The 15,120-nt window shown below is 40.0% G+C and overlaps 1 protein-coding gene across 3 annotated transcripts in view; it reads left to right on the forward strand.

Moving 5' to 3' along the window:
* The window catches only part of LOC131676506 (serine/threonine-protein kinase Smg1), a 76,523-nt gene that overhangs the window by 54,652 nt on the left and 6,751 nt on the right, over positions 1 to 15,120 (forward strand). The gene's annotated exons all lie outside the window — the stretch shown is intronic.

Here is a 15,120-nt window from a genome sequence, read left to right on the forward strand (position 1 = left end):
CCTCCTGCAACGGTAACTGCCAAAACGCATCCTTGAGATCGATTGACGAAATGTACTCGCAGCCGCCGAGATTGTTGATGATCGACGAGATTTGCGGAATAGGGTACCCTTCGTTAACCATCACCGAGTTTAAGTGGCGGGCGTCCAGACAGACCCGGTACTTCCCAGTTTTCTTCTTAACCGCTACCAGTGGGTTGTTCCACGGAGAAAATAGCGCTTCTTCTATCACATCCAGAGCGAGCATCCTGTCGATCTCGCGGTTCACTTCTTCTAGCACATACGGAGACATTGGATAGTGTCGCTGCTTGCGTGGTGGTGCGTCTCCGACGTCTATTCGGTGCTCATATAATGTTGTCCTGCCCAGCCTTCCTTCCGCTGTTGGGAACTTCGCAAGCGTTTCCTTAAGCTGTCTGTGTTGTGCTGCGCTCAGGACTTTCATTGGCTCATCCTCGTTCAGCTCCGTCTCCTCCAGCTCTGTTTCCACACTGCAGCATGTTGCTTTGACTCCGAACTTGTCCCAAAAGTTCATGCCCAGGATCAGGCAATCCGGAATTGTCGGAATCAACAGCAATGGGATGGTCTCGTTCCGGTTGTTAAAAACTATCGGCACTCGAACGAAGTGTGAAATTTTATGTTGCGTGCCGTCCGCTGTTTTGATGCCTCCAATCACGTTTCCTTTGCGCAGACTTAGCTGTTCGACGATCTTTACATTGTTGCCACCTAGCAGTGAGCAGTTCGCCCCGCTATCCAGCAGCGCTGTCATTTCTTTGCCCAGTATACTAATGATTGCATGTGGGCGATTGTCTAGTCCGGGATTAATGATAATTGTATTTAGTAATCCTAGTTCGGTGGTATCGGAGGGGTTTTCTATTGATTGCGGAGATTCCTTACCCTCTATTGCAGATTCCCCGCGGTGGCGTTTCCCGCATCTGTCCGACACGTGATGCAGCTGCGTAGAGAGTATCCCTTTCGTCCACAACGATAGCAGAAAAGAATTGCCTGTGGCTTTGCACAATCCATAAAACGATGTCCTTCCTCATCGCAGTTCCAGCAGATCATACCCGTACGTCTCTGGTCTATCGGATCTGTTCTGTGTTCCCCAGCTCTGTCTTGCTCTCCTCGTACTGCGTTCTGCGGAGCTTGCAACTCCCGAGAGTGGTGCTGCGCAGGCGGAGGTTGCTGTCTCTGTACCTGGTTGCTGTACTGACGCTGTGTTTGCTGCGTGAGTGGTTGTGACGCGTATTGTCTGTGCTGCTGTGCGACGTTCGCCTTCTCCAAATTATGTGCTGACGTAAACGTTGGTCTAGCGTTCCTCGTCGTCAACTGCATCTTCAGCGCGCTGACTTGCTCCGTGAGCTGGTCTATCTTCAGCTGCCAGTATCCGTCATCATGTTGCGAGTATGCTCCTTCTTCATCGAGCGAGGAATTTTGCCCGTCGACCAATCCGCCTGCCGAGTTTTCCTCCAGCTCTACTGTGTGTACCCTGCCGAACCGTGGTTGATGCTGCATTGCCGGTGCTGGTCTTGGTACAACAGTGGGTGTTGCGAAACTAGGCTCTAAAAGCGCACTGTGCGGAATTGGAACCCTGCGTTGCCTGTTCAGAAGCATCCTCGTTTCATCGTAGCTGGTGCAGATTTCCACCATTTCCTGTATAGTGTGTGGTCTGGCTGCGGTCACGATCGCTGCATAATCGGCATTCATGTTTTTCTTTACGATGAAAAACTTCTCTTCCTCGCACATCGGTGGCGTAACAAACCGAAATAATGCTGCGATATCCCTATAATATTTCGAAAATGCCTCGTTGGGTCCTTGGAATCGGAAGCAAGCCTCAAGGCGCAAAATCTGTGCATATCCACTGGGTAGGAATTCCTTCCGTATCTCCCGTTTGAATGCCTCCCAGGAAAGTAATGTGTGCTGCGCCATGGCTCGTGCGTACCAATCCAAAGCATCTTCCTGTAACAGATGTTTGATCGATGCCAATAAGGTGTCGTCGTTCATCCCTTCCGATCTAGCGAATGTTTCAACTCGGTCCAAGAATATGTTTAGCGACGTTGTGTCCTTCTCTCCCCGAAACTTGAATGGCCAGTTGTGTACTGCTTTCGTTGTGCGCCTCTCGTCGCCCCGATCGCTCGCCGTTCTGGTGTCTCGCCGCAGTAGATGATGCAGTAAATCATCGCGCAGCTGGTCGTACTCTTCCCATACGTTCCTGTTTCCTCTCGTGCCGCTGGCTGTTCCTGTTCGGTCGTTTCGTTCCGACCTGCGTTGGTTATCGATCGAATTCCAGCCGGCTCTCTCCTCTTCTTGCTGATCCGCTAAGCGCGAATTGTCCCACCGCTCGTGATTGTAAACACTCCTGGGAGTCGGTGGAATGTCCAGTGGTGGCGGCGTGTAATGTGACTCTGTCGTAATCCGTCCGTGATCGCTATAGAAACGTCTGCCGGAGAAGTCCAATTCGAGAGCACCTTGCCCTCGGCTCGCGGATAGTAACGAGCTGGATGCCGGAAGCGTTGTATGTTGACTGCTTCTTCTGCTATGCTCTGTCGACGCGACCGGTCCAGTCGCCCTGGCGCCGTTATCGTCTTGCGTTGGATTGTTCTCGTCCGCTAGCAGCTGCCGATTGGTTTTTGGCACTGCCCCTCCTGCACTTCCATAACCTGCCACACTCACTGGATTGGTTAAAGCACTGTTCACGTCACTGATTAACACTCTGACAAGCGCGTCGAGCGATCTGTGCGCGTCTGCTAGGAAACCCGGCGGCTTGAGACATGCCAACCTGTTCCTATAATGTACGAGTCGCGACCGTAATTGACTTAAATTTTGCTTGTCGGTGCTCTGAAGAGCAGGTCCGACAGCTTTCTGTAGCTCATAAATGGCTACCTGACAGGATTCTATATTAACAGTTGGACTCATAACGTGATCCGAACTGTTGTGAAAAATGTTTCGGGTCCGGTCATCTTGAACAGCGGCCCTCAACTTTTGAACTTTGACTCTATGAGTCATAGAACCTAGATTAACCATGTGACGTAAGGCCAACTCGTAGTTGATCTCTTCGTCATTTAGATGGGTGAAGTCCATCCTAAAAGTTTCTTAATGGATCGCAAACCAAATAAACTTAATTACTACCACAAATCTTTAATGTTACACTAATCTACAAATTGGCTCAAATAAACATGTGGGATTTTATGTTGGGCGCCATTGTAACAAAGTATATATTTACTCCTTTTTACCCAAATCAAAAGACGAAATCCCACAAATATAAATATGTTATTGTAAGAGGGAAGAGATAATGTGCAGACTCACCGGTAGTTGACGATCACATCTCGTGGGTCATCTTGGAACCAAGCAGATCACTGTGATGTCTCGTGGCTGGCAGTCGTTCTTCACCATACGTGCGCCTGCATAACGAGGCCGGCTGATGGAGAGGTGGGACGGTCTTGACTGCGTCGATTCGTTCACCGTCGTCGCCGGTGCGTTCGATGATAGCGCCAACTAATTGTAACCTGCGAGGTTAATTCCCGTTCAATGCTGCTCGACCTAACACGTCTTTCGGCCTCGTCGAAAGTTCCAGAACTTCCGAATCTCGCTTTTTCGGGTCTCGGGAACACGAGCGCAGTTTTGTTGATGTCGCTGGCGATGATCAAAATTGTCTCCCGATCGCAGAGCGCACGGATAAAATGTCTCCGTTATTTTCACCACACCGATGACCACCGGGACGATTGCGACGAGACCCAAGCAAAAGGGGATGGAAAAACTAGCCTTTTGACCCGGCCGAAGCAAGAATAGGCACACGTGTGCGTTCGTTTCGGCCAACCTAATTTCACTTCCGTCCACCACGAAACTTGCCGGGCGAATCTCGCCTTTGTGGGAAAAAGGGTAACACTTTTGCAATAGCGGTCGCACTACGGCCCGACCTCGACCGTTCACTCACTCGTGGCGTTTTTTCCTTTTTGACGCCTCCCGTCGGGGAGAAATACCACCGCTCTCCGTCGACTTTTTTTCAGACTCCCTTTTTTTTCGGCGGGAATCGCAGACCGCCACCGACCGTACTCGGTCAACTCTTTTCTCCGACTACCCATTTTTATTTTGGCACCCGTTCTTCCGGGGATTTGTTTTCAAGCAAATTGTGCAGCGATCTTTTGTTTTCAAGCGGGCTGTCAAATGCCCACCTCTTGCAGCACACACTAATCTCTTATTCCTCCCTTTTGACATTTAAATTACACATTTTACTGTAACAATATTCAGTGTACAAAACGTAATATATAATAACCTCAAGTAAGTTTTGGTGGTTATATCTGATTTAGAATGATTTTGAGCTTAGAACGAATTTAAAATAGAAATTATTTTAAAATTTCCTAACAAGTTAAAAAAATTCGGAGGGGATCCGGACCCCCAGGACCAGAGTTAAAAATAATCGAAGCTCTTTTTTGACGGCTGAAAATGAACCTGTTGCGACTCGCGGTGAATAGAAAAATATTCATTCAACTATCCATCTTATTCATTCAGTTGAATATCGTACAATATATTCATTACACTAATTAACTAGGAAAATGTTTTCAAATGCCGATAAAGCATATGAAACAACAATCATCATCGCTTACATTGTGCCAGGGCCTACTTTGAAGCGTTTGATTCGTTGCTGAACGGTCGCTTCGTGTAATAATCCGAGACGAATGAAAATATGCATGGATGAATGGGTGGTTTGTTCGTTTGACGTTTTCAGCTGCGTCACTGAATATTGAAAATGAATGCGCCTGAATATGATCAATTTTCATTCAATGAATTTGAAGATTTTTAACTCTGCCCAGGACCCTCCCCCTGGATCCGCCACTGACTCCCAAACCAGTTTGGACTCACATTTCGACGACCTTAATGTCAACAGTGCTGCTTGGCTGTTCGAGAAAATTGCGATTTTTGCATGTCTGTAGTTTCGTTTCCTACAGACCTCAGAGCAGGTGTATATTGCATATACCTCTGCCTGGAAAATTGTAGGCCACTTTCCCATTGATATCGCTTCTTTAATTCTTGGTCCGTAGACTTCCGAGCCAGTCAGATCACCCATTTTAGAACCATCCGTATAGAAGGATTAAGGATATTGTACCTAGAGGTAGTATAGGACCCCCTACATCCCACATCTGACGATCCACTATGTGGACCTCATATGAGATATCGAAGTTCGGTTTAGCCTCCATTTTATCTTGAACTATAGTCAAGATAGGGTTTAGTTTGAGTTCCTTTATCATACTCAGGTGACCATTTAAATCCCCATCAAATAGTGGTTTACCCTTTAGCACTCTCAGAGAGCCAAGTCTCGCCTTCCCCATAACGCGTTTGTGCAATGAAGGTAGATGAAGCATGGCTTCTATAGCTGTGGGGGATGTTTATTTCATAGCGCCTGTGATAGAGAGACAGGCTAGCCTCTGAACTTTATTTAGTTTAGCTTTGGCGGTCTTTTGCTTACCTTGGGGCAACACACAATGGAGGAATAATTTAATCGTGGTCTGGTGATGGTCAACCTCGGTTTGAGACCCCAAGCTGTTGCTTTATTAACGGCGTATGTCAGGTGCGAATTCCAATTCAGTTTTTTGTCTAGGATAACACCTAGGTGTTTTGCTTCTTCTGCGTAGTTGAATTTAGTTCCACTGAGAGTTGGGGGAACCAACTTCAGTTTTTTTCCTATTTATTGGTAAATGGTACAATCGCCATTTTTGCAGGGTTCACGTTGAATCCCTCTTTGAAGCACCATGTCATGATGAAGTTCAGGGCTAGTTGAATCCGATCGCTTAGTACAGATTTATGTTTTCCCCTCATAATTAGGACACTGTCATCTGCATATCCAACAATCTCAAAACCCATTTCAGTCAGATCATTGAGAAGATCGTCCACCACTAGTGACCAGAGCAGGGGTGATAGCACACCTCCCTGGGGACAACCTCTATTGGCTGTTATGGTTGCTTTCGTGTCTCCCAACGTTGCTGTGATCTCTCGACTCTTGAGCATTGCAAGAATTCAGTCCCCTATCTGTTTTTGCACTCCTCTTTTGACCAGGGCCTTGTGAATTGATATGTAGGACGTATTATCAAAAGCATCCTCGATGTCAAGAAAAGCGCACATTGCTATTTCCTTGAACTCGAGGGTTTTCTCAATAAGTGTCACAAAGGTTTGTAGGGCTGTTTCCGTAGATTTGCCCTTTTGATATGCAAACTGGTACTTGTTTAGCGGAACTTTCGATAAGTGCTCCGTTCCACAGTTTTTCCATCAGTTTTAGAAGTGTTGATGTCAAACTAATAGGTCTAAAGGCTTCACTTGCCCTAGGCGATTTGTGTGATCCTTTGATAAGGCTTTTTGAAAACTCCCTCTGGAAAGTTTCCGATGTCTTCACAAAACTCGCGCATGTATTGTGTGCATGAACTTGTATGAATTCCTAACGCGGATCGTCGATGTACTGTATATGTAAAGTGTTAACTGTGTCAGTAATGAACAAAATTGTAATCGGTTCATGTGCTTTACACACGGGCAGCACTGCCAATTTATGAACTAACCAATGTTTTCAGCTATTTAAGTTGAAGGTGGAGGGCACTCGAGAACTCGGAATATTTAGACGAAAAGTTCAGTTATTATTGGCTTGATGTTCACATCTATCATTATTTACTGCAACATTATTAGGTGATAAGATATTTTTAATCATGTTAGGGTAGATGTCACACGTTGATTACTTGGAATACAATCGGTGGAATGCATAAAAGGAAAATTGTATAAAAATAGCGAGCTACACTGTGGTTTTTCATGTGGGGGATTTGTAGTACATAAAACCTGCATTACTTTGAAAATTTCATACGTCCAAAAAACACACCAAGAGTCACTGAGGGACTTACAACTCAAGTAGTTTTTGTTTCTATTCTTAGTCCTTTGCATGTGGCCATGGTTCCAAATTACGTTTAATTCTAGACCGTGATTTCACTGAATTTCAATGAGACGTGTATGATGACCACAAAGGCATTTCGGTATATTTGGGCGATACTTTTTTCATGCTTCACGCTCTATTGCTTTGTAGTGATGTTTTGTAATGTAATGGCTGCAAAGCTAAAAATAATAATAACAAAAAATTATGATAGCATGTCATTTTTGCCGTTACGTGCGCTGTGATATAAAACAGCAACCAATCATGCTTCAAAGGATCCGATCGTGATACAACATTGCAATCACGAACCCCCATGATTCATCAGCAAATGTACGACCATAATCAGTAAAGCAAAGTTTCAATTACATGTAGCCACAGAGATAATATACTTTTCACATGGGTATGGACTAATCTATGCGGCTTCGGTATCCCCCTGGCATTGGAACATGCATCAGATCTATCTAGCAATCGCTTATCTGTGTGGGAATGTAACAAATGTACCGTCGGTATTCGTTTATCTCTCAGCTTCATTTTCACTGAATAATTCCCGTAGATTGGCATTTTTTTGGAAAATGAGAATCATAGAATAAAATGATACCCTACAGGAGTTATCCTGTTCAAATTAGTTTTCACGCTAGATGTGCAAATTTGACGGTTTTTGTGCGATAGGGAAGAAAAAATCTTGAGAATAGGTAAGGTTTTAAGCGGGAAAAACACTTTTTTGCGATTTTTCTTTGAAATTTGGGTGAAGTGAATTGATCAAAACTTTTGTACATTATTCTGTATCATTTGAATAACATTTTGTAATTTTTCTATTTAAAAATATCGACAAGCGACACTGTGACGAAAATTATCGTAGAACGTCTTGTGGTGTTAAATGCAATTCTAAAACTACCTAACCGGCCTATTTCAAACTTTACGTACTCATTATATGTAAAAATACCTAACCCTTGCGTTGAGTTTTATAGATAATTTTTTAATTAAGGTGGTTTTTACCCAAAAAATGGTGGGATTTTTTTGAAAAATAGCAATTTTCATTTTTGATTTTTTTTATAAAACTCAACGTAGGGTTTAGCAATTTGTATATATGTATACTACCGTTATAAGCTTAATTGTCCCGTGTTCTATGGGATTCCCTATATACTTGGACATTTATGCGTAGAACGGCAGTATATTTGTATATAAAAGTTTGAAATATATCGGTTCAATAGTTTTTGAATGGCAGTTAAGGCATTGCATTTTTTTGAATTCTCAAAGTCCCCCTCCCCCCTTTCATATTGTGACCAATGTCAAAGTAAGCTCAGATGCCTAATTTCACACCATTTGGACAATTTTAGACCCCCGCCCACTTCACTTGTTTTTGAAATCGGTACTATTGGAAAACTATGGAGGGGAAATATATAAAATGCTATAACTTTTAAAGTAACATTCAGAAAATTTCAATTCATATCGCTTTTAAAAGGAAATAATTTCTCGCATGCATATATCTATTATTCTTCAATTAATTTTAATAAAATGTACCTTGATGGACGTGCAAAATTCTAAGGAACAAAATAAAAATAGATTCGTTACCGGTAAAATTCAGAAGAATTCGATTTTTCGACATTTACTCTCAATTGCACATTTTCATCATTAAATTGCACATATCAACTCCACATAAATTATTATTTAATTTACTCCTTCCAGATTAAAATACGGTTAGGGATCACATGAGAAAAGTTTCATTCCTGACCAAATACGGGAAGTTGGGGTATTAGGACATTTACTGGAAAAATGTGGTTTGTAGAGTTAATGTCAAAAAAAGATATTCATGAATTTTTCCGGTAACGAATCTATTTCTATTTTGTTCCCAAGAATTTTCCTCGTTCAACAAGGTGCATTTTATTAAAATGGATTGAAGAATAATACACAGCAAAAAATATGAAAATTAACGTAAGCGTATTTCATAATATCGCAGAAAAACTATTAATGTAATTATGTTTCACGAATAGATTTACGCTATATATCATGCACAGAAAATGAATCCTGAAAATCATGCAAGTCTGTATGTGCCTATGGAAATTTACATTATTCTGCTTGAAACATGTACTCTATTCATTTAACGTTCAGCCAAAATATTTTATTTTTGCGCGATTTTATACGAAACGGTGTTGAGCAGAGAGAAAAACCAACTGTGTTGTACCCATACATGCACGAGCCGCAACTCAATGCGCTTGGATCGTTCACGCTCAAGCGAAACTTATATACGCTTCTTTGCAGTCACGTTGTTATATGTCGCTTTAACTCAGTCAATAAGGGGGTGTCTTTGGCAAGTCAATGATCGTCGGTTCAAGTCTTGGTATCATTTCACTGAGATTTTTTTTTATGTCGATATAGTCAACAAACATACAGGCAAGTTATTTATAGCATGATATGTGGCCAATGTAATATTAATCATACGTATAATTTTACACTATTGATCGCGTTCCCTTTATGTGCAGTATAGTTAGCATAGTTTTACATGATTTTTTTTATTTGTGTATATATATGCACGAGAAAATGATAAAATTTAATAACCTTATAAATTTTAAACCTACTTTACCCTTTGACTTCTACCGCGAATCTTCTGAGTTTGTGTCAAGCCCGGACAAGCGAAAAACGGCTTAGCGATTTATGCTATCGGTAGCATTAGAAACGCTCGTGTTTTTCGCGATAATACAAACATTGCAACTGAAATCAGTTTGGCTCTAATCGATATCTTAACTGAAAAGATATATTCATTTGAATAACAGTAGTTTTAGTTAGAGTTGTGGTACCGGTAATACCGACCCATTTTTGTTTCCGTAATACCGGTACTGAACAAAAACCAGTACCGGTATTTTCGGTACCATGCAATTTTTTATGAAAAATATGTGGACTCTATAGGGGGACCTGTCTCAAAATATCGGTCTGCAAGATGACTTTTAAATGTTTAATTACCTTCTCTAAATTAAACATTACTAGCTCCCGTTGTACTGAACGGTATGTTTAAATTCCTGCTTTATTTTGTCGAATATAAATTTTAACGATCTTGTACTAAATTTCAAAATATTCACATCTAGTGTAAGAGACGTAAAAATTTGCTGTTTTTTTATTAGCGACAATCTGATTGGTTTCCATTATTCACTGGGTGGTGCGAAATAAAACTATGGTCTAAGTCATGTCTTTGGTTTGCTCTTAAACCTTTATTTATAGAAGAATGGACAGCGATTTAGTAGCTACCAATTAACTTGTGCTAACTTGGTGAACTACTCCAAATGGGGCGGTTTGTAATTATTGGTGTTCGGAAAATTCAGCAAAACTCCATAGTTTACAGGAAACCAAGGAGTCTTGGTATGTAGGTCGAAACCAATTTACAGAAAATCAAGAGAGGAAATGCGAGCAACCTGCCATTCTCGCTTTGATTTACTGTTGTTAATAGTGTTTCTTACATTTACCATCTGTTAAAGTCGACAAAAGTCGCACCGCTTACCAGTTATTGATTTCAAAGTGGCCTAGATTTCGAAATAAAAGAAGGTGCCGCATTCGAAAAATATAATAAAATCTACTGAAATGAGTCGTGACATTCTGAATCAATTAAAAACAATAAACATGTTTTTTGATCAGCACAAATCAATCATCTGAGAATGAGGTCATCAGTTTGTGCATTCAATTTCACTTTGAAGCTTTTTTCGAATTTTTAAAAAAAATATTCCAGTACTTTACCGGTACTGAGAGCTTCAGTACCGTAGTACCGGTTCCCGCTAAAAAAGGCCGGTACTGCGAACCCTAGTTTTAATGCAGGTTTTTTAGAATTCATCATCTATTTCACCTTTGAAGAGTCTTTGTGCTCAAGACTTAATATTTTGAGAAAACGCCTACTTCCAAACATAGAAAAAAGTCAAATCATGTAAAATCCAAAAAAAATTGATGTTTCGTCCAGCTAGGCGACACTGTGCAGCGACGCATCATTATTGCTACTGGCTGCCGGACCGATAACGAGATCGAGTACACTTTTCCATACTGCTGTAAAATACACCATTGTTTTGCTACTGTACTTCGACTGCTCAGTAAGAGTGTGGCGCTGTATTGGCGATCTAACGTCAGTAATGCAGATGTACTCTTTGCTCAGAATGGAGCTATATTTGTCGAATATCGGTCTATATTGATAAAAACTATGGAACATTTGAAAAATGTTCAGTGAGTTTTTGGTCTGTGGGAAAATTTTGACACATTTGTTAACGACGCATAGAAAAGTAACTAGAACAAATTCTTGATCAATATCCATTTTTTCGATGTTTTATTTAGTTATATTTGTTTGACATACCTAAACGCATGCTGCATAATGTTGCAAAATTGGGAGCATGTCAAAAACTGGTATAGAATTTTTGCATGAATGCAAAATTTTGTTATTTTAAGGGGTTTTAATCATTTTTCATTACATATACGGCAATATCACTTTCTAGGGAAGAAGACAGAATTCAATAACGCAATATTATTACAATCGTAGTTGAACACAACCTTATGTATACTAAAATCTTCATTTTAGTCCAAATTTGAATGATAAAAAAGTTACATTATACGGCAAGATCCGGCAAAGTTGCTGAAGCAGTATTGTAAAACAAGATTTCAGCTATCAAAAAAAAAATCGAAACTCCAAGTTCCTTTAACTTAAGTAAAACTTTAAATTCCAAGCGATTTGAAAATATTGCATTTTTTTGTTAATTTGAGGCACATCGAAATGCTGTAGGGCCAAATACTGTGTTTGGAAAATTGTATCCCTATGAATATGTTCACACGGATCCCTTGTCTTCTCCCTTTTCCATGAATCATCTGTCTAGTTTTAGTATATTAGGGCATAATAATAGCAGTAAATAATTTTGGCCAGGATTCGACCTCAGTTACTCCTCTGTTCGACGTAAATCGCCAATAGTTTTATCTCTCGTTGTGTACACTTTGCTCTGTACATACAAAAAGGAAGAGGGTCGCACACGAGAGCGTTGATGCAGGCTGTGGCGTAAATGAACTGCATTGGTTGTAGCTTTTTTTGATTCAACTTATTTCTTGTTCTTATTACATCAATCGGATTGCGGATTAATACTTTTAAATATACATTTGAAACGCAAAATTGAAAAATGGCGTAATGGTGTTTTTTTTTAGTTTGTGATCTTATCGTTCAGGAACTCGATTTCAAATCGTAAAGAGCTAATCGAGTTCTCAGAAATCAAAAGAGAATTAGTGAATTTCAGTGAAACTATTACTAACTATAAGCATGCAAAACATTTTCTTCAAACCAACGCTCTCTGAGCCCTCTTTAGGTCAATATGACCCAAAATGAACTTTCAAAATGAGATTACTTTTTAAGTTTTGCACCTAGAAGTTTGGAATGTCTTGACTTTTTCCTCTTTCGTGGAGAGCAACGATTTTCAATCGAGTTTAAAATTTTCAGACATTCCTGAAGGGCAGTACAAAAAAGTTACGAATAAGGTGTTAGCGGGTCATATTGACCCCGATTTCGAGCTCAATTTTAAGACACACTTTTAGTCAAATCTATATGAACTTGTACCCAAATACAGTTGTAGTTAGAGTTTCAATTTTCAGTTTCTGGCAAATATTACCGTTTTTGACCAGGTTGGTCAGCGAGAATCGGTGCCGAATAGGGTCATGTTTGGCATGCATAGATGTATGCAGAACTGTCATCATAAATCACATGTTTATTGGCAGAATACTAATAATAAATACAACCGAAACAAAAATAAGTATGTGCATATCCATTTTGTACATGATTGGACTGATCTTAGATGTTCCGTATTAGGCTTCCGATGCTAATTCCGGTGATACCATAGTATGCCTCATAATACTGAACAAGTGACAATGTGGTCAATCAATGAAACTGATACCAATGTTTTGTATTATTCTTGAAAGCTTATATAAAATCCTACCTAAAATGGTATTGATACTCTGATTCAGATACTGTATTCTACGTGAAAATCAACCGGAAAATCCGGAACATCCATAGACCTGTCTGATTCATGAATCTACTTCTACAATCTTGCAGTTTATTGAAAACATTGGAATTAAATTTACATTGGCATAAATTTCTAGTTCTGAGTGGCCGTATTGGTCACGTAATGACCATCCGGAAAATCTGGAACATTCGCTGAACTGATCAATTTATAAAGTTGGTCTTAGAACCATGGGTTTTTAGTGCTTCGTGAATTCTCATTTGAACGAATTCGCACTAATGACCTACATCTATTTTTTTTGGCTACATAGTGACCTTCCGGAAGATCTGGAACACTAGTGAAACTGGACAATTCATGAACCTTGTCTTAGAGTTCTAAGATTTTTTGGAACATCATTCGCATAAATTCGTGCTTGTGACTGGGATATAGACCCTATTCGTATCGTTCCGGAAGATCCGGAACTGGCTCTGGAAGTTTATGGTTTCCTCTAAAGTTTTTTTTAGAAATATTATTGCAAAGAAATTGTGTTTGTGACCGGAACAAAGGCCCTATTTGTGAACTGGACAATTGTACGCCAGGTCAATGGGTCTCTGTCCCAGTCACAAGTACGAATTTATGCGAATGATATACCCTTATACGTTTTCAAAAATATTTTAGGACTCTAGGACAAGGTTCATTAATTGACCAGCTGCGCGGATGTTCCGGATCCCGGAACGTCATTATGTGGACAATTTTCCAGTTAAAACTACGAATTTTTACCAATGCAACAAATATTTTCGAACAAACTTCAGAGCTCTAGATTCATGACCAATTATACGGTTGTTCCGGATCTTCCTGATGATTTTCTCGTAGAATCTAGGGTCAATAGTTGAGTCACAGTGTTAATATCATTTTAGACGAGATTTTATACAAGCTTATTACAAATTTTTGAGATCAGTTTCATTGATTGACCACATGGTCACTTGTTCAAAATTATGAGATATACAATTATTCCGCCGGAATCGACATCGAAATCGAAAACCGGAACGTCCAAGATCGATCGTATTATTACAAATTTTATATATACATTCTTATTTTTGTTCTGGTTGTGTTTGTTATTAGTATTCTGTCAATAAACTTATTTATGATAACGGTTCTGAATACATCTATACATGTCAAACATGACCCCATTCGGCACTGATTCCCGCTGGCCAACCTGGTGAAAAACAGTAATATTTGCCAGAAACTGAAAATTGAAACTCCAACTAGCAATTTGGGTAAAAGTTCATAAATATTTGACTAAAAATGTGTCTTAAAACTGAGTTCGAAATCGGGATCAATATGACCCGCTAACACCTTATTCGTTACAAAAAGTTAACACCTAAAGAAGATTAATTGTCTTTTTCAATTTTCATGCAACGCTTTCTGAATTTTCGAATTTATAATTGAAAATTGGCATTATCTTATGATTATACGCATGCTTATGTTTATAATTGAAAATTGATATCAATTGTCTGGTATTTTTGGCAAGATCTAATTTTTTCTTACTGAAATATTGATTTAATAAAAATGTGTCATTGAGCTTACTTTGCTGATTTCTTTCAATGTTATCCAATCTATAAAATAGTAATTTACATAAAAACTGTCTTTGTCCCAGTTTGAAAGATATTTATATAAACAGAATCATAGAGTTCCTGAACAATAAAATCATTTCTTAGAATTCACCACATAATTATATTTATTGCCCGTATCAGCACCGCGAGGATTCCTAGCTAGCACTTAGCTAGTGGCAAATATCCCTACAAAAGCCACGTTAGTGCAAGTGCCTGTCTGTTCAAGCATCCTTTAACAGGGGTTTCGTATATACCTACGTGTGGGTACAGCAGAAGACTACCGCGATAAAATACACTTTTCGGGAAACTGTAGCTAGAGAAAGAAGAGAATAAAATAAGATCATAACTACTGTTCGTGTCTGATGGCTGTACTAAAGGCAGTACTTTTTGGTCGTGTTACTGCTTGGAACACAGGCTGTCGTACAGAGTTGGACGTTCTGCAGTAGCGAACAACAGCAGCAGCGTATGCTAAATATGAATGTATGCAAAAATAATACTGCAGTAGAAAATATATAGTATTTTGCATCCTTTCTCAAGGGCAAACCTACAAACACCCGTTTCCACGTGATCACGCCCCCACATCTGAAACTTACATAATAAATCAAACATCATAATTACGAACCTTTTTAATAAGTGACATTTCCCGTCTCGTCTGCAATTGTAGTGA

Source organism: Topomyia yanbarensis, chromosome 1 (assembly GCF_030247195.1).
Source record: "Topomyia yanbarensis strain Yona2022 chromosome 1, ASM3024719v1, whole genome shotgun sequence".
NCBI lineage: Eukaryota > Metazoa > Arthropoda > Insecta > Diptera > Culicidae > Topomyia > Topomyia yanbarensis.